Here is a 19,248-nt window from a genome sequence, read left to right as displayed (position 1 = left end):
AGGAAAGCACTCCCCTTAGGTAGAGCACCGCACCTCCTTCTTTGGGCACCCCAAAAGCGCCAAACCACCAACTTTGGAGGCCCTCGTCCACCCATGACATCCAGTTAGCTATTCCGACAAACATCATTCTTGAGCTTCCACAAGCACCTGAAGTTACATGTGGCCCTCACCCTTACACCAACGCCGAAGTGCCATAGGACTGGCACCTATCTAGGAGGGGGCTAATGTTAACCCCAAGTCGAGATGGCGAAAAAATGGAGGAAAAAGCAAAAGAAAGATGGAAAAAGAGCAAAGACACACGCAGCCTCAAGATGAACCGGGGCAAAAAGCACAACCTTAAATGAAAAGGCACCTAAAAAAAAATCAGAAAACTCTTGTAAAAGAGCACCAAGCTCCCTCCTGTGCCAATTGTAAAATATTAGATGGGTGAAGGCTAGAGGCACAAGGCTAGAAGAAGGAAATGGAAAAAGAACCTTGCCACAATGGCTGGTCATGTAGAAACGGGATGGGTGCCCATTGGATTTTAGGGTAGGTATATATAAAGTTCAAAAAGTGAATAATATATTATTCTTTGGTGTGTGGCAACAAGAGTCTTCTTCTTCTTCTCTCCTTCTCATCTTCTTGCTTGTGTGTGCTCTTGAGAGAGGGAGTGTGAGAGGGTGAGGGAGTGAGTGTGTAAGAGTGAGGGACCGGAGAGGAGAAGCTCTCCATCTTCTCCTGTCTTCTTCTCTTCTCTTCTCTTCTCTCCTCTTGCGTGCCCGGCTATGGAGGATGGAGCTTGGAGGTGGAGGAGGCTTGAGGATCCTTGAGCTAGCATCTAGGATCGTGGAGCTACCGGCATGTGTGAGAGAGGAGGCAACTCATATCGGCACTAAGGTAAGCTCACTACACTCGTAGGATCGACGGTGCATCGGCTAGGTGAGAGATAGCCATTAGAGCTCGCTTGGAACGCTTGAAACAATAAGTGGTCCGTGGGTCTTGGCGGTTGAGTGAAAGCTCCTACACTAGACAAAATGAAAATAATGAAACAACATAATTGAAAAAGGACCCAGCTAGAAACCCAATGTTTAAAGCATTCATACTCAAAATTAAAATGTTATTAACTCCTGGACTAATCATCTTAAAGATGTTGTAAGTTACATTATTGTGGTCACAAACATGAATCTTGTTTTTGCACAATGCATGCAAATGCACTTGAACATAAACTAAATGAGAAACCTTTGATTTCAAGACAATTGAAAACCATAGATAACAAATTCAAGAAGAATAGTGTGGAAAGATAAAAAAAATGAAAACACAATCTCAAAAAATCACACAACTAAACCAACTAGAGAAAACTTGGGACTTGAACTCACAATGGAGGTGCATATGCAAGCTCTTGACACTTGCAACAAGCCAAGGCCCCAACCTATTAGACCTATCGATATAAAAAAGGAATCTCTATCAACCATGATCTCATCAATCAAGTGATTCAACTAGTCATTGTACACTACATCATTCCCTAAGCATAAATTTGGAAGTGATTTAAAATTCAAGAGGAGCCTTGAACAATTTCTAGGCTACCATCAACATGTTTCAACATGTAGCTGACTTTGACATCTCAAGCGTGACCCCCAAGCCCATGGAACAAAAACTCATAGAATTATATGGGTAAGGAATAACCATCCTCAACTAGTTCATAATACTAGATAAAAAATTGTGACCATGCAAGTAGAAATGGGTAGCATCCAAAGGATGTTGTTGAACGTCGAAGTTGTAAGATCCTCACAAGATTCATTATGTAGAGAAATGCGTGTTTGATTGTACCATTTGTTGCAATATGCACTCACATCACTCACACCCTTTTAACTAAAATGAAAAACACATTTGGAAATAATAATCAAGAAATAATTCTATTAGTGGTCAAGAATTTGGATAAATATTGAGCCAAGAATGACCCTTACAACTTCATTGAACAATTTGAGAAAGTCTACAAAGTGAATTGATGCTATGTAGGCACCAAATGTTTGGATTGTGCCTAAGAGAAAAGAAGAAAACACTGTTCATGAGGCTTGATGACATTGAGAAAGCCTCATTCATACTACTCAATGACCTTCTTATTAAATAGTTTGTAGAGACCCGTTATGGTAATAATTGCATCGTCAATGATTTTTTTCAAAGACCTCTCTTCAAAATTTGATCATTATTTGGTGATAAGATCCTCAACTTGAGAGGTATCCTATCAAACATTGTTTTATTTTTATATGGATGTTTATGGATATATGCAATTTTCCTCTATAAAAATAGCTATTTTAGCTATCAAAACTCAATTTTTATGCTAAACTTTGTAATATTAGGCTATAATTATGATTTTATGGGCTCAAAAATGACCCTACCCTTCATCTAATTTGTTTGGTTACCCTTATTTTCTAGCCCTAAAAAGTAAAAAATGGCCTGCAAGAAAAACACTATTCATTGTATGGGCTCAAAAATGACCCTACCCTTCATCTAATTTGTTTCGTTACCCTTATTTTCTAGCCCTAAAAAGTAAAAAATGGCCTGCAAGAAAAACACTATTCATTGTTTGTCTTATGAATATTGAGTGCATTAAGAAGAGGTGATTATGAGAAACTATGTCTCAAAGGTGAAGATCCTCTTTAAACATATTCCAATTGTTTGTCGAGAGACCCAATCACAATAATATAGCCAAGATTTCATTAAGGGCACCTGTGATGAGAAAATTTATGAGACCATGGTAGGAAACTCAAGTTCTAATTACTCTACCATCAATGATATACTTGACACGGTAGTCTACAATGATGACCTTGATAGAGAGAGAAGTACAACAAAGTGATAAGACCCTCAGCCATGATAAGGCTTAAGTGAATGACATGCAAGATCTTATGGCTAATGTTAAGAAAAATTGACAAGAGCGCTCAAAAATGGTCGCAAACTTGAACCTATATTGACCTTATTACCAAAAATATGTAGTGTTTCCATTGTGGTGGAGAACACCTCCCTTTGAAGTACTTAAGGCCAATGCACATGTCAAAATTGCATATGCTTCAAGTATGAAGTCACTTGCTATAAGAATGAACAAAGACTCATAAGCTCTAACTACAATTTTGGCTATCCACAATTTTACCATGGTTTCAACCATCCAAGGCAAATATAACTAGCATCACCCTTAGACTTACCAACTCCTCACGAGAAAAGACAAATAGTGAAAAAGGTTGAGATCAATCCCTAGATCGCTAGGCCTAATCATTACTCATTCTCCTAGTAATGATCCTACCCATTATGTTGAGGAACCAAAAACAGGATGAGCAGTATACTAATCCTTTTTTTCACTACAATGGAGAGAGTCTCTCTATCATGATGGATTATATGCATGTGCCTGTAATGGAGGGGAAATACTTAGGTCAAGTTGACCTAAGTATAAAAGGTGTAAGGGACACTATATAGGCACCCTTTGATGAATACACATTTGTCCTTTCACCTTCTTCACCTTCTTCCCTGTCCTTCCATGGCTACCAGCCATTTCTCTCTCCTCTTCTTGCCTTCCTCTCTCTACTTCTAGTCTTTCTCTCTCCTCATCACCCTCTTTCTCTCTCTTCTTCTTACCTTTGTCTCTCCTCTCCCTCTTCTTTTGCAGTCCTTCTCTCTCTCTTTCCTCTTAGTTAGGATAGCTAGGTCTCCTTCATTACAGTTGGTATCAGAGCTTAGTTTTTAGATCCTTCCTTTCTCTCTCCTTTCCCTCAAATCTAGTCTCATTTTCCAACAATAAACCCTACTTTTCAGGTATACAGGCAGAGATGGTAGCTTTCTTGGAATCAGAGCATGAACTAAATATATCATCTGCATACAGCTAAAAGTCAGAGGTCCCAGCATTGATTGCAACACTGACAGGGTGTTGTGACACAGCACACATGAGGGCATCCTCATCATTGGGTTGACATCCTCATAGCCATCAATGGTGACAGTTTTCTTCAGCTTCTTCAGCCACTTGCAGAACTTGGATCTTCTAGTGCCACTGACATAAGGATACCCATCCTCTGAATTGATGCCACCATTCTTAATCACCCACTCAAACGAAGGGTCCATAAGCCCACCATTGCACCCATAATTGTTGTGCACACAGCTCACAAGCTCCTGCTCAGAGAGGCTCGCAAGCTCACCACTTGCAATGGCATGGGCGCCCTCGATAGCCCCCACAGAGAATAAGGCCCATCAGCTCCCACATTGTCCTTGGTCTTTGACAGGGGTGACAGCACCCTTCTGGCTCCAGTCCATGGCATGAGGAAGTGCATCAGATCTGTTGCAGGTAGATTGGCAAACTTGCTTGAGGACGCCAGCCTTGGCGGCCGAAGGCCAGAAGTCGAGGTGCTTGGCCTTGAACTCCTCCAGGGTGAGATCTGCAAACTTGTTGAGGCCTAGCCTGTGCGTGTGCAGGCTGGCCTTACTGTTGTGCTCGTGGATGTAGAAGAGGTTCCGCTTAAAGATCTAGAAGCAAGGGATAGATCTCATGGTAGCCCAGCTACTACAGTGGATTGTCACCAAAAATACACCCCAGTATAAGGGCTATCTGCAGGTCCCATAATTGTTGCTTGCCAATGGAACATATCTTCTACCACTAGACCTGCACTACATGAGGTGAGAATGACACTGCACCAAGAGACTAAGACTGAACTTTCCCCATGACAAGTCATGATGCCTTCGGAGCCTGGATGCAAGCAGTAAGCAGAGGAGAAATCTCCTTCTTCAAGTTATTAGGAATCATCACATAAAGCTTCTCAACAGAAGCGGTGACTTGTTGCTTTGAAGAGCAATGCTGGGTACCTTGCCTCCACCACCACCTCTCACAAAAGGTAGCATAAAAAGGATATTCATGCTCAGACTATGAAGAAGAGGCGGAAGACTACAAGCGTACTCAATGGCGTAGAACTTGGTTGAGTAATATTCATCACTGGAGGAGGACCAGAGACAAGAATTGGATTGGATATTGCAAGCCAAGGTTGTGCATTAGCATGTGTGACTTGAACAGGCTGTTGTGCTTGTTGTGGAGTTGAACCTTGCATCATTGGTGGTGCAACCCCAAATGTGAAGGAATGACTTGTGACTGGCAGAGGTACCACTAGACTCTAACAGTTTTGTCAAAAGATGATGTAGCAAAGCGCCTTGAATTTGGAAAAAATCGCACATCAGTAATCAAGCAATTGTTTAATTTCATGGTATCCATGTTCCACAAAACATCCTTTTTGTCGTGACCAGCAGTAGAGCAAGAAGCTTGCCATCCGATGAGAAATGACACGATATGACTTTACTAGTGCTTGCTTGAAGAGAAGTAACCTCTGAAAATGAAAAACCATGCCCAGTTGGGCTTCTTTTATTGCAGCTAAATAGTGGTTCGCGTTGGTCTGCTTCCTCATGTGACAGAAAAGATTCAACATTGTCATCCAATGACCCATCTTCTGCAGACCGATCCATCTCAGCCAGTTGATTTGAGGAAGTAGCTAGAGTTCCAGTACCATCTGCTCCATATAGAATTAAAGGCTTTGAAGAGTTGCCACTGTATTGCAATGCACCAACAATAGACATAACATCACCTGGTGTTTGAGTAGAAGGAGTAGATGGAGCAGAGTTTGGCCCAGCAGTGTTTCCAATCCCTGTGCTATTTGCTGGGCCAGAAGAGGATGCAGGTTTGCTCCACTACTTTGAAAATATCAAGCATATGTAAGCTCCATGGATGGATACTTTGCGTGGCCCGGTTTCCTAAATGTCAATGATCCCATTTTCACAAAATCAAGTCGAGGCTACGTTATTTTTGAGCATGGAACTCTATCAGGCCATGAGAGTGTACATAGAATGGGCAATCTCATATGAGGCCAACATAGCTAAGCTAAAACATATGAATCCTGTGTTTCTATTATGGAATGAATTATGGACTGTGGATGAATGACACTCCTCTCTTAGGTATCGGTAGGCAAGCCTATGCCCCAAATGTTGAGGGCTATCCAAGTGGGAGCAATCAAGTGGCCAATAATCACAATGGAAGTAGTGCAAGTGGCAAAAAGAATCGAATGGCTGATGGAGAGTGCTGGCTCAGGGAGAGGGATACATGGAAAACACCTTCCTTAAGTGAACTACCTCAAGAACAAACCGTTGAGGGATCACATCGAGCAAAGCGATAGAATTTTTTTGAAATGTTTGGTAACCTCAGCAATTTCGATTCTCAAGGATCTGGAACTAGCAGGACCAACATGCCAGCTGGTACAAATGTGGGGCATGGGTGGCAAACTGGGGCTTATGGTTATTTTCAGCCAGCATGTTCAGGGCAACTGAATACTATCAGCGAGTTTACACAAGACCCTCCTAATGTTTTAGTTAATAGAGGCTCAAGCAATGGGGTACCCAGCTAGGTAGCAAGAAGTGGAGCTAGAGAATTGGTTTCTCCTGGAGTTGAAAGTTGGGATGTAGCTAAGGGGCCATTGTCCAATGCAGGCACATCTACGGTTCACTTGTTCGATGGTTCTTTCCCTGATGGGGCATGCAGTGGAGGATCAAGGATAAGCTCTGGAACTTTGTCAACAGACAACAGCAAGGGTAAAGGGTGCCTAGTGGATCATCCAGGAAGAGAGTTGCAAGTATCTTATACTGTTGTAGGAAATCACAGTAGCTCCTCTATGGCTGATAGTCATCATGCAAGGCAAGCTCTTGAAAATAAGCAAGGTTTGGATTCCTCACTTTTTGCTTACCCATCACCCCCCCTGTTTGAAGCTGATGGAGGAGAAGGTGCCATTCGAATTGGGAGCCTTGCATGTGATTCTGTGGATTATCTGGAGACTCGCAGATTTGATCTTGTGCATGGTGGAAGAAGTTCTTGTAAAAGAAGGATGTCTGCACCAGGTCTTTCATCGGATACATTAGCATTTCAAGCTTCAGAATCAGGCAGAGCTCCTAGTTGGACAGGAGCTAGTACTGAAAACAGGTCTAGACAGGCTGCAGCAGTCCGTGGGATTCCGGGCTCATTTGAGAGAGTGTTGAATCCCCTTAATGGCAGGTCTGGACACGCTTCAACAGTCCATGGGATTCGGGCTCATTTGAGAGAGTGTTGAATCCCCTTAATGGCAGGTCTGGACAGGCTGCAGCAGTCCATGGGATTCCGGGCTCATTTGAGAGAGTGTTGAATCCCGTTGATGGCAGTGGCCAGGCTACTGCAAATCCAAATACTATTAGAGCTAGTATTGAAAACAGGTCTGGACAGGCTGCAGCAGTCCGTGGGATTCCGAGCTCATTTGAGAGAGTGCTGAATCCCCTTAATGGCAGGTCTAGACAGGCTTCACCAGTCCGTGGATTCCAGGATCATTTGAGAGAGTGCTGAATCCCCTTAAGGGCAGATTTGGACAGGCTGCAGCAGTCCGTGGGATTCCGTGCTCATTTGAGAGAGTGTTGAATCCCCTTGGTGGCAGCAGCCAGGCTACTGCAAATCCAAGTTCTATTGGAGCTAGTACTAAAAACGGGTCTGGACATGTTGTAGTAGTCCGTGGGATTCGGGGCTCATTTGAGAGAGTGTTGAATCCCCTTAATGGCAGGTCTGGACAGGCTGCAACTGTCCGTGGGATTCCAGGCTCATTTGAGAAAGTGTTGAATCCCCTTGATGGCAGTGGCCAGGCTACTGCAAATCCAAGTCCCGTTTTCCATTCTAGTGGACCATTATCTCATCTTTCAGCTTCAATCCCTAACAACGGCAGCTCTGCTGGGGGGAGCACAACTATGCCACCGCCATCTACCTCGACTGGCCATTTGGCCATATTTGGATCATACACCAATAGATTTGATCAGCAATATGGCTATCATGGATAGCATGATTATGCTTACAAGCATTCCTTTATGCAGCAACATAGTTTTTATGCAAGTCATGATCATGGACATGTAAATGGTAGTTCATACAGCCTTGGTCAACAGCATGCATATGGAGATTCTTATGCAATGCAAGAGCAGCAAGTAAGTGATTATGACCGACATCATGCCGATACCTATGCCTAGGATGCAAGGACACTGTTGTAGTCATGTTGGACAGTCATCATGCAATCTTGGGCATCATGTTTATGGGCAACATATAGCTAAGGTTTTGGTAATAGGCAACAGCAAATAGATGTATCTGGGCAGCAACATGAGCATTTTTGTGACATGCATTCTCATAGAGATTATGGACAGCATGACCAATGCTATGGGATCAATGATCAAAGGCGGCATGCTTATGACGATTATGCATGTGATGCGCAACAGGGCTATTATGAACACATGGAGTATGGACAGCATGAATATCATTATGAGCAGCAGCCACATTGGTATGACCATCCATATGGACAACATGAGCATTTTGTTCATGAGCATGGACAGCCATCTGCTCTACATGAGTAGCAAGATGACTATGAGCAGCATGTCAAAACTATTACTGAGCTGACCGATGGTGATGAGCATGTGTGTAAATTTCTATCTAAGTCTAAATGCATTAAACACCTTACTAGTGATACGATACAGGAATTGCATGCTGCGGGCTTATGCTATCGATGTGCTAAGCCAATATCTTCTAATCATTAAGCCACATGCAGGGCAAAGACTGCCAAAATACTTTTGGTATTAGAGTATTATGATGCAAAGGATGGAGAAGATCTTGTTGAAGACCATTTTGGTATGGGTCCACAACAAGAACTTCAGCTCAAGAAAGAAGACCATGGGCAGCATGTGAATTTGGATGATCATGACCCCATGCGGGAGCTCGGTCAGTCCACAAACCTGTAGTTTAAATGCTTGGACATCACTAAGAATGCAGGGTCCATGAATATGCAGCACTTAGAGGTTGATGCAGTCCATGCAATGGTGACTTTAGCCTCATATGCTTCACTCATGCAGAGCATGGTGATGCCTGAGAGGCTTATGGAAGAGCTAGAGAATACCACCATGCTGATCATGCTTCCAGCTGTACTTGACTTTGACCTTATGAAAGCTAATCCAATGCATGGCAGCGATACCACTTTCCCTTTTGACGGGGGTGGCTACAGGCTGACCTTGACCCTCTGCATAGACTAGTACTACTCTTGAATATTAGGAAATCTTTTACTAGGTCTATGCCAAGAACCCCCCCCCCCCCCACTACCTTTTGCCACTTGTAATGTTGTACATAGTAGTACTCTGCAGCCCACTACTTGGCTATACCAATAAGTTCGATCTTTGTTTTTGAGGACAAAAACTTCATTTTGAGTGGGGATGGATTGTAATGGAGGGGAAATACTTAGGTCAAGTTGACCTAAGTATAAAAGGTGTAAGGGACACTGTATAGGAACCCTTTGATGAATACACATTTGTCCTTTCACCTTCTTCCCTGTCCTTCCATGGTTGCCAGCCATTTCTCTCTCCTCTTCTTGCCTTCCTCTCTCTACTTCTAGTATTTCTCTCTCCTCGTCGACCTCTTTCTCTCTCTTCTTCTTACCTTTCTCTCTCCTCTCCCTCTTCTTTTGCAATCCTTCTCTCTCTCTTTCCTCTTAGTTAGGATAGCTAGGTCTCCTTCATTACAGTGCCAATCATGATATTAAGACAAGGTAAAGTGAAAGGAATGATTCATCATTGAGAAATGACAGCTTGCTTAAACTATGGACAACAAGGACATGTGTCCTCACACTATCCCGAAAGATAAAGACAACTTGAGGAAAATGATGTAGATCAATGGTGCCCTAAGTGTCAACTCACTCACATGTATCAAGGTTTCCCATGACATTAAGGAAAGTAGTAGCAAGGCTATCATACCTTTGTTACTTTGAATCTCTTTTCCACTAAGGTGATTAAGAATAAAGATATCATCCCTATTCTAGTCAATGCCATTAGTGAGTCCAGAGAACAAGAAATATGGAATGGCCATTTAGGGACCAACCATAATGGTAAATGGATTGATCATAAGCAAGAATAATGCCATGAAAATTATCCCAACGTTGAGTAGCGATTGGTTACCATAGATAAAGTTAAGGAATGTGTTGAGTCAATGCAAGTGAAGTTACCAATAAGCTGAGATAACTATGGAGACCATCACTCTTCCTAGCATATCCCATGCATCACATGTATCTCTACCTTCTCAATCCTCTAATCTTGGGGATTCTACTATTGAACCATTGTACTTCGGCCAACATATGCAAGAATGAAAGTTTTTAACTTCCCAAGATGTAGGGCATCATGAACTCCAATATATAGGACCTTGCATTTATAATCATCTCAATTTTCGTAGGAATCTTGATGAAAGAAAGCCCTACATATGGTAAGTATTCAAAATTGGATGGATAGTAGTGAATCTATGCAATCAACACATACTTAAAATCTAGCTTCTCAACCTTGCCATCTCTAGGAGCCTTGGAGATCAATATTTTTTGGAAAGAAGCATAGCCTCACATAATCCTCCTAGTGGAAGCCCTCTGAGATTCTATCTCGTATGGAGTCAATTACATGAGAGCTAGAGTTAGCATAGTTAACCAAGATGTGCTCAATGCATGGAGAAATCCACCTTGAACCTATATATTCCAATTTGACTTCCGCCAATGGAATCAATGTTAGCCCATAAAGTGTGTTGAAAGAATGGCTAGTGAAAATTACCAGTGTAAGTTTTAGTTATCTTGATTGCTATGAAAGGTCTTGAATACAATATATTTCATGCACATCCTTGAATGTGCAATGCATGACGTCGGGTAAGTTACTTATGAATATATGTGTGCATCACGTAGGTTCAAAATAAGGTATTTTTTAAATACCATTTTTATACATTTTTTACATACAAAAGGGTATAATATAAAGGGGTTATTCATATATTGAATAGAAAAGGATTATGTTTTATTCCAAAAAAAATCACAGATAAGGATATTTATTAATAGGCCTTGAATGAACGTGATGTAGAGGATATACATATAGTAACTTCCCCAAGGCATGACTCATGGAGGGCTAGGGCAATGAAGAATAATACGAAGGATACAATGTGAGTTGAAATGGAGACTTTGAGAACCTCTCTAATCAATCTTGATTCACATTCTAGTATGTCACATGGAGATGCTAGCTACTCTATTTCCTAATACCCTCTTAGTAAGGTACATGCCATGCTTGGAGGATGAGCAAGATTGAATGTACATACTTTCTACTTTTGAATTTCTCTTCGTGGAGGAATTGGAGTATCAAAAAACATATGAATACTTGAGCTAGAAGAAAGTAGGAGAATCTACAGTTTAAACGATTAACCCTCAATTAGATTATGTCTTGGTTTCTCTCTTCATGATGGCCCCTAGCTTAGTGTCACAAAACCATATTAAGGCCTTCCCTAACCCTATGAAGAAGCTTAAGATACACAAAATATTGAGCTAAAACCAACTATGTTTTTATGCTAAAATGGAAGCTAATCTCTTAGTCTTTGATGAGTTTCTCCATAGTCTCGATTGGCAATCGATAAGTCTCCATCAATTCCTATCTAATTACTATACTAGCTTCTTCGTCTCCCTAATGTGAGAGCAAGGTATGGATATTGAGGAGAAAATAAAACTAGAGAAGAATGAACATGGTTTAAAAATAGAGTGGCTGGATGTTAAGGATGTTATCTCTATGCTTGCCAAAAGACAAAGGAGACAAGCTAAGATGCATGTTGGGCCTAGCAAGGTCATAAAGCATGCAAGAAAGTAGTGTATTTCTATAATTATTCCTATGAAGAAGGATATGATCAATGAATTGGTTAAGGGTATACGTGGCATGAAATTCAACTTTTCCAAGCTAAAGTATAAAGGGTGGTCTACTACACCAAGACCCCAAATTGAGAAAGGCTTTTTAGCATGAAGAATTTGGCATGAAAAAATTTGAGCACAAGCATAGGGATTTTGAAAAATATAGGGATGCATTGGAAAATAATTTGATTTTCTGTAAGGATGGTAAGATCCACCTATGTGAGATAACCCTACCACTCAATCCAAAATTTGAAAAGAGTGGAATGTAGAAGCTCATTGATGACATGGTTGTATGGAATGCTTATGCTATAATGGAAAGCTTCTACCTTAGATCTAAGGATTGAGAAATGTTAGTTGTATTACTATTCCTAGAAAGAAAGATAAATTTTGTTCTTATGCTATGCAAGCTGCAAAGAATAGAAAGTTCCCTAGAGCTAAATTGAATGATGTAGGGAAGAGCATATGAGAGATGATATAATGGGATACTCTAGTGGATTGTTTTTCTATCTATATATCTCTTGCTAGGTCATTGAATACAAATGTTATTGTGGAAGAAAAGAGAAAAAAAGATAATGGAAATCTAAGTACATCTAAGAGGCCACTAGAGGGAGTGGTAAACTTGACAAGATAAACCAAAACACTTCCTATTAGGCCTATACCTGAGCATAACATAGATGATATTGCCAAAAAGAAAATGCAAGAACATGTAAAGCCAAAGGGAAAAGAAGTAGGATATAAATTTCAGTCAAATATTGAGAAAGCCACTAATCTAAAAAATATTCTTAAGGATCACATCTTGAATAGAAAAGTGGAATTGACTATGCGAGAGATTCTTAACCTTGCCAAGAGAGAGTTTCATGAGGAAACCATTGATATTATGAAGAGAAAATGGCAGTTTGTTGGTCAGCTCATACATGCCATGATGTAGGATGAAGAAGAGAAAGGATTTTGAGGTATTCAACTAGCCCATGACAATGATGTCAATGTTATGATTGAGTTCCTTAATCATGAAAATGTAATTATTGATTGTGAAAAACTAGTTTCTATGGCCAAAATAGCAATGGTTTGTAGCAATACAAAAAGGGGAGTGTGATAGGTACATTATAATCAATGAAGAGGCTTCAGATGTGATATTTAGGAGTCATTATACATGTCATCATTGGACTCAGATAAGAAAGTAAAACTAGTTGCAATGCCATTATCTCCAGACGATGAGGAGGTGATTAACTTGTCTTCTCCTCAGTCAAATTTGAGGGATCCACATAAGATTGATTCACAGGTTTACTACAAATTCTCTCCAAAAAATAAAAATTTGATGTGATGAGTTTATTTAACCATAGAGAATTAAAGTTTTAAGGAGATGTTATTGATGTTAGCTATATATAGTCTGTCTATATATAGCACCCCAGGTCCCCTCTATATATTCCTATCATGTGTGCTCAGTTGACACACTTTTGGGGTTCCACTTTCGGTGTCTCGTGTCTCTCTTCACCTCTCTCTTCTTGCGTTCCTCGTCTCCCTCACACATTGTTTAACATGGTATCAGATGTTGATGTTGTAATTCACAAGTGATGTAGCTCCTTTGATGCCTATGAATAGGCTCTTGTAAGTCCAACTTTGTAATTTTATATTTTGAATATTAATATAATGGTAGGCCTATATAGAGCTGTGGGTTTTTCCCTTGAGCCCCCAAGGGTTTTTTCATCCATAGTAAGGGACCTTTATATAGCTAACAATTGAGATATATCATGGATTTTTCATTTCAGTCACATGAGATTTGTAACGTGTCCCCTAGTATCATCCAGGACATGTCTTAGCAGTCCGTTGGAAAGGATGTCTAGAAAACTCCGCCCCCCACTCCCATGGAATGTTACGGGTTTTGCGATCTAGGTCTTCCCGCGTCTGCCACATAGCGGAAGTATCCTGGCCGTTTCCCACTTAGGATCGACCGGAATGAGGGTTTTCCTGTTTGGTCATTAGCTAATAGCATCTAGCATCAGACCCGAGCGAACTACTTTACGCAGAAACGCCAGGTCCGAAGCGGATTCACGCTGCACTTGGTTCAAGGAGAATGGGAAAAGAGAGGGATGCAAGGCTCAACCTCTCTGCCATAAGGCATAGTCCCATTCCGTTCCCCTAAAACAACGTAAATCGGGTAAGACGTAACTCTAGGTCATTGTTCTCGTTATTCGTTTTGATGATGATGCTCATCTCGCTGTTCTTCGAGATTTTTGAGAAAAGTTCCCAGCTAACCGGGACCACCCAACCGTAGGACGGACCCATGGCCCATCCTCCGCACTTTCCTCGGTTTGTTTTAGTTATGTAATTATCTAACACATTAATTTGACATATAACAATCAGCTTCTTTAATTAACCCTGTTAAGCACTGGTTCCTTCACGTAATCTTATCACGTGACATAGAAAAACAATATCAAGCAAGTTCTTTTAACATTTCATCATTTTATCTTTGAAATACAAGGAGTTCCACCCGTAGGCTTGTCCATAATCCGCCCGGAGGCTATCCAGTAATCCCCAGGGATCACTATTCCAAGCTTCTGCCCGTAAACTAGTATGCAGGCCTTGAGATCCAATCCCGAGTCACGTTAGCCTCTTGTGCAGGACCCGGAAGGCGAGGGATTTACGGCCAGAGCCCCCCCTGGCACCCAAGCATCCTCCTACTCCAAGTAGAGCTCAACGGAGAGACCTCTCGCGGCAGGTTCGGTCCACATTCCCGGCACAGTCAACAACCCCCTTGGTTAGGGTTAGGCAGGTAGTCGGGGGTAATTGAAACTGCCTCTTCCTTTAGGCCTTTAACCTGAAGTATAAGTACTCATTTAATTTGTAATTCATAATTCAAACAGAGCCCTAAAATCTCTAGCAAGCACAAACATTTCCATTAATCAACCCAGTTGTATGGCAAACTGCTAAGGAAGTGTTCTTTCCCTTTTGAGTGTATCAGCACTCGTTCCCAAGGTGTCTTGTAAATTGGCAAGATCTTTTACATTCCGGTGTAGGGCATACCCAACTTGGTTAACCCTAAAGTTCCTTAGATATGCTAGTTTCCGGTTTAAATCTTTCCTTATTTAGAAGGATATCCAAAAATATATCTTTTTGCAAGATAACTTGCGTAGGGATCTGCCATCCTTAATGAGGGTTTTTACCCTTTCTCCTTGTGAATCAATCACAAGACTAAATGATTTCATACTTGTTGCGCAAGTCCTGCGATGGAATAATCTGTTTAGATTCTTTAAGCTGACGTATGTCAGGCCTAGGGTTTCTTCTTTTAAGAACCTTAGGGACAAACCCTAGTTTCTTATCTTTACGAATTTATTGTCCCTGGTAAGGAAAGTAGTCAAGTGCTTAGGGTATGAATGTTTCTATGTTTAGATTGGTTTAGTTATCTTTCGGAAGGTAACATTAATCGTCTTGTCACGGTTTTGCTATCCTTGTGACAATTTACTTTCCAGTCAATACAACTTAATTTTAATTTCCGTTTTCCTTACAGATGAACTCATGCCAAATAACAACATTTGCCTTGCTAAGACGTGCAATTAGCAAAGATAACTTCCTAGTAATTTGAGCATCGAAAGAAACCTTTCATGAATTTAACCATTTACAACGATTCGTTGCAAAAGGAATAAGACTAATGGTGCAAGATATAATTTCTACACCTTAGGATTTAGCTAAAATATACTACTATAGTAAATGGTTAATCTTGCTCGTAGTTTATAATGCTTGATGCAATTTGAAGAAAGCTAAGTTCTATACATTGTCATTCATAAGCTAAACTCCTTCGTTACAAATAACTCGAACAAATATATCCTATCCTTAACAAATTTTCTTTGCATGATCGACTTAAAAACCGAATTAAAGCCAAGAAGAAAACGTGGTTTTGGGGTGAGATATCCACATGGATACCGGGAGATGACCCTCCCGCAGCTACACCTTGGACTTTCTTCGGCGGCATCGTAGTTCGAATGTGAGATAGCATTTTCCTCTTTCTTCTGGAATTCCACCGTCTTTTGGATCAAAAATTTTTTTTATGGGTGAGTCTGGTTTTGCAACCACGGAACCCTTGGAGGATTTTGACTTGGGGTAGAAGGAATAGAAAGCACTAATTCTCCTTCCTTCCCTTTTCTTTTATCTTTTTCCCACTCTTCCTCCTTCACTCCTTCTTTTCACTCCCTCTACTTTCCCTCCCTATCTTTTATCTCACGGACTTTTCCCTTACGGGATATCATCCGAGGCCATGATGATGATTTGGATTTTTAGGTTCAGGGGGGGAAAAATAATAAGGGGGATACGGGGGATTAAGAGGAAAGCTTAGGGAGTTGTGGGAAAAGAAATAAAAGAGTTATGAGGGGGGTTGAAAAAGGGTTAAAAGGGTTATAAGGGGTTGATAAGGCTTAGGGGAATAAAACACAGAGGGGGGGGGGGGGGGTAGGTTCCCAAAGTCAAGGGAGGGGCTTAAGGGGAAAAGGGAATTTAAAATCCTAGGGGGGGTGTGTGGTTCCAAAAACCATGGGAAGGGCTAAGGGGATTTTTGAAACCCGGGGGGAGGGGAGGAAAAAGAGGCTTAGAGGGATTAAACCGGGGGAAAAAAGGGGGTTTAGAGGGATTAAAACCGGGGGGCAGGGGGGGGGGGGGAAACAAGGGGGCTTAGGGGGGATTAAAATCGGGGGGGAAAATAAGCAAAGCTGTGGGAAAGGGGGCTTAAGAAGGCCCCTTGGAAGCTTCCAAGGGCCTTCTAGAAGGCTTACAAAGGCACGTGGGGGGGGTGGGGGCCGTCGACAGATGGCGACAAGGCTAAGGCAGCTGGCGGCTCCCTCCAGCGTTGGTAGCAGCGGCCTTCGTTAGAGGCGGTGGCTCTTCAGCAATGTGCGGCGGCCCATAGCTCCTCAGCACCCTCCTCTCCACGACGTCCCTCTGCAGCAGCTGTCACAGCCTCTTCCCTTCTTCAACCTCTTCCCTCACAGCAACAAGAGGTGGCCCCTTCACAGCGTCTCCACCCTTCTCCCCAAGGCCTTTGTCCCCCTCGATTTTAAATAGGGGAGGGGAGGGGGATCCTCCCTCCCCTGCGTGTCATCATGCATGCTTCCCCACCCTCGCTCCAGGCTCCACCAAGGAGCTTACTCAATCCTTCTATTCCCCTCCCCCTCCAGCTCGTCAATCGACTGGAGGGATAAGGGGGGAATTTTTAAAAAATCATTTATCCAATTTTTCTATTCATTTGAGGCAGTTCACGTACGTGCTTCTATTAGCGAATCGGAATATTACAAGATTGCTTACATGGATCTAGATATTGTCATGCATATGGTCATTTCTACTATTCCACATATAGCATGGAACTTATGGCCAGTTCTAGTGCCAAAGAATCATTTGCACAAGCTAATTGATCTCTTGCATAAAAAGATTAAGATAGGGATTTTGGAGCCTTCCTCAACTCTTTACTTGAATAGGTGGTTCATAGTGCTCAAGAAAAATTGCACTTTGAGAGTCATTCAACATGTGCATCTAGTCAACAAAGTAACCAATAGAAATATGGGAGCAAGTCTTATTGTTGATGAGTTTAAAGAAGCTTTTGTTGGGAGAGTGATATACTCATTAGGAGGTTTACACTCTAGTTATGATCAATGTGAGTTAACAATTGAAAGCATGGACCTTACTAACATAAAGACACCATTGGAATCAGTGTGGATATGCACTTTACCCTCTAGAGGAGGGACATGAGGGATCCATTATGAAGATATATATATCATGCGGATTCAAAATAAGAGATTTATGAGATACCATTTTTATATATTTTTAACATTCAAAAGGTATCATATAAAGGGGTTATTTAGAGATTCAATAAAAAGGGTGGTATTTTATTGAATAAAAACTCATAGATAAGGGTATTTATAAATAGAACTTGAATGCACATGATATAGAGAATATACATATAATAATACCCCAAGACTTTATGATAAGGAGGAACAAATTTTGTTATACATATGACGAATGAAATCAAAAAAGTGTTGTGAGATTATTTACATATCTTATTTGATTACTCCATTTTTGGATGATGTCCTAATAAAAAGGTGTGCATAAGAGAATAAAGATGAGAAATTTAATGAAGAGGGATGTGTAAGACTTATCATTGAACATATTTGCTAACTATAAAAAGATCTTAGCTAAACTAGAAGAGGTGAATCTTCCTCTTTCATGCTAGAGATCAATGGATGCTATTGTCAAGATGGAAGAGAGTTACTCTTTAATATTAGAAGTGAAGAGGTTTTTAGGAGCTTATGTATTTTATGTTATTTAGATACCTCACTTTGTGCATGTACTAGATACTCTATATCAATTATTGAGAAAAGGGTAGAAAATATTGTGGGATAGGATGCACACGAAGGCTATGAGGAACTTGAATAAATTGTTGAAGATTGTACCTAGTTTGTGAAAAGCTAATTATACAAGTGGAAGTCCCATTGTCATCACTATGGATACATGCCTTGTAGACATTTGTGGGTTATTGGATAGGATGATGATGAAGGAAACATGTATGCATTGAGATTTGGAAAAAAAGTGTTGAATGAAAGACAAAGAAGGTATCCATATATAGAGAGAGAATTGTGGGGAGTTGTTACACCTTTCAAATGTAACAAGGAATACTTTGTTGGAGCACTCGTGATTGTGGAGACTATTTACCTATTCTTGGAATGAGTATGAGTTGTTGAACTCTTGATATCTCCATGTTGTGGTGGATTGCATATATAAAATCTATGAGTCCTAAAATTTGACATATTGTAGGGAAGGATAATCCAGTAGTAGATATATTATCTAGATCTAAGGATGAAGATGAAGAGGATTTGATGGCTAAAGATAAGATTAAAGTTATAGTTGCTACACTTGTTCACAATTGTCATATTTATTTAGTGGAAACTCTTTCAAATATTTTCTTTTGAGTAGTGTCATATAGTTGGACCCTTTACCTATGCCTCCTCATATGTCTTGCTATATCCTTCCTTGAGTAGTATATTATAAGTACAATGTCACAAAATCATATCAAAACATGCTAACCATGGACAAGATTGCACACAGTCTCGATCTTTTGTCAACCTTCACAAACATACACAAACCATGAAAAATTAATTCCAAGAAGAAATGAAAAGCATGAAAACCTTCATATAGACCCTAGTATCTCCAAGAGGAGAAATATGCACTATTAGGGAGTGTAACCATGGCTTCGATACAACATTGAGAGCTTGTTGAGAGAGATTGGAACAAAGGCACAATGTAAGCTCTAAGTTTATAAAAAAAGACATACATTTACACCAAATGGCATATACCTATTTTGTAAGTGTTAATCAATCAAAGTACTTATTTAGGGGTTGGGTGTCCGTACACACCAAAGAGGGCATGACCTATTGTTTATATGCTAAACACGTGAACCTCTTTCCGACTTTGGATTGAGAGTCTTCCCACCTAGTTTCTAAAGTGATTAGAAAAAGGTGTAATTTTTGTATTTTGTAATATTATT

General features: G+C 40.8%; 1 pseudogene; it reads right to left on the bottom strand.

Moving 5' to 3' along the window:
* Positions 1 to 3,769: 3,769 nt before the first annotated feature.
* LOC148014725 (cysteine proteinase mucunain-like) lies at positions 3,770 to 5,577 on the bottom strand (annotated as a pseudogene).
* Positions 5,578 to 19,248: the final 13,671 nt, after the last annotated feature.

The sequence above is a fragment of the Lygodium microphyllum genome, chromosome 25 (genome assembly GCF_053477565.2).
Source record: "Lygodium microphyllum isolate KBCC chromosome 25, Lygodium_microphyllum_v1.1.10, whole genome shotgun sequence".
Taxonomy (NCBI): Eukaryota; Viridiplantae; Streptophyta; class Polypodiopsida; order Schizaeales; family Lygodiaceae; genus Lygodium; species Lygodium microphyllum.
This window is presented reverse-complemented; position numbering and strand designations above follow the sequence as displayed.